The 2,062-nt window shown below is 41.2% G+C and overlaps 1 pseudogene; it reads right to left on the bottom strand.

Annotated features, from left to right (window-relative positions):
- Positions 1 to 1,369: 1,369 nt before the first annotated feature.
- Positions 1,370 to 1,744, bottom strand: LOC147000357 (large ribosomal subunit protein eL31 pseudogene; annotated as a pseudogene).
- Positions 1,745 to 2,062: the final 318 nt, after the last annotated feature.

Below are 2,062 nucleotides of genomic sequence, written 5' to 3'. Positions count from 1 at the left end.
CATTATAGTTATTTGCATTGGAGGTTACATAATTGGCCACATACCTGAATGAGCTGTGGGAGAGAAATTCTATAAACAAAATTGTTTCTGTGTACTTATTGATGTTGAGCACATACACAAAGCAAAACATTGGAGAGAGAGAGAGAGAGAGAGAGAGAGAGAGAGAGAGAGAGAGAGAGAGACTTATCACTGACATATACCTATCCTCTCATAATAACAAAGTCAAGATTTAGGTCATATCTTGTTTTTTCTCTTTGTCTACCGAAGAGTCCTTCCTCCACTTTATAGTTCATTATACACAGAAAATATAATTCAAGGTCAAATACCAATGTTTATCATATGCTATTCAGTTTTATGTTGGGAGTATCATGAAAGAGTTTATTTTATTGAGCTGGCATTAGAAAAATAAAACTCATTCACAGAGGAGTCTAGCTAGAGGTGAGCCTGTCTTCTAGAGGGGCCTGTACACAGAATCCTATGAAGGCTTTAACTTCAATTTTTTTTATATACAAAAAAATCAGGACAGAGATTTACAATATACATATTTTTCTTGCTCTTTTATTATTCTTTTACTGAACATTAACATCTCTAATGTTTTTTGGGTGCCCTTTAATCTCTGTGATATGTCCACACAATTCCAGTCAGTTTGCCACCACCTCTTTATTGTGGGCCTGTGTGCCAGAGGCTTTCCACGGACATCTCTGGCCTGGTCTGGTGTGGGAGTTCCAGCGAAGGGAAGCAAGTGAGGGCAGGGGTGGGGTGGGGTGGGATGTGCGAGATTGCTTCTACCGCTGCTACAGTTGGATCCCCCACCCCCACCCCCGTCTCTGCTGTTCTGCTGTGCTTTCCAGGTTTCCTGGCCAGCACGTTAATATTTCCTGTGTCCAAAGAAGTAATGTGTGGTATATTTGATTGCCTGTATTTAGTCATGCAAAGACCTGGGACACAATGACCCCTAACAATATGAATTTAATGTTTGCATGAAAAACTGTGAGGTGGAACTTTCAATATTAAAATCACATTTTGTTGAGTGTTGCACATGTGTTCAGGCTCTCATCACTTAGGACTGGATTTCCTCTCAGGGGACTCACACTGGGGAAGATTGATTCTCTGTTTCTCACGAGCCACTTACCTATAGCTCTTCATCTAAGGGTGAGGCCATGATCTATTTCCCCTGTCTTCATTGACACCCTGTCTTCATTGACATGTAGACTGATATTACTATACAGCCTTGTTTTTACAGCCATACTGTTGAGATTTCTTAAGTACAGTTTTGCTGTCATGTTTAGAACACACTACAGTCTCTATTCAGTATCACTGTGTGTGTGTGTGTGTGTGTGTGTGTGTGTGTGTGTGTGTGTGTATGTATGTTGTCATCCACATTGACCGTCTGTAGATTTTTGAATGTGGTAACAGGCATGTTAGTGTAAGTTACCAATGTGCAGAGCTTGTTTGGTGAACCCTCATCCTCCCTACATTCTCTGGACACAAGTACTTGGATGTGATACAGAACATTCCTTATTCCTTTAGCCCAGACGGCTTTATGGAGCCTGGTGTCGAGGCGCACATCTGGAGTCCCCATTTTCTCCATGGTAAATTTCTGAATTTCTTTGGGTGCCCAAAGAAAACACTTTTTGAAGCCCACTCCATGGATGCGCTTGTGAATGTTGATGGTATATTCTAGGGTTCCCACCTCGTTGATGGCAGAATGTCCCTTCTCCCCACCCTTCTTGGCGGGAGCCATCTAAATGCAGGTGACAGAGAAGGAGGCTCTAAGTAGGCAGTGGGAAAGCCTTCGCTAAGGTCAATGACTATTTTTTTATTTTTTTTATTTTATTTTTTTTTAAATTTTATTATGTGATCTTTTTTTAATTTTTAATATTTTTATTACATATTTTCCTCAATTACATTTCCAATGCTATCCCAAAAGTCCCCCATAGCGCCCCCCACTTCCCTACCCACCCATTCCCATTCTTTTGGTCCTGGCATTCCCCTATATGGGGGCATATAAAGTTTGCAAGTCCAATGGGCCTCTCTTTCCATTGATGGCCGACTAGGCCAT

The sequence above is a fragment of the Mus caroli genome, unplaced genomic scaffold (genome assembly GCF_978045245.1).
Source record: "Mus caroli unplaced genomic scaffold, Mus_caroli_1 scaffold_18, whole genome shotgun sequence".
NCBI classification, from domain to species: Eukaryota; Metazoa; Chordata; class Mammalia; order Rodentia; family Muridae; genus Mus; species Mus caroli.
Note: the sequence above shows the minus strand (reverse complement) of the source record. Positions and strands in the feature narration are given on the sequence as shown.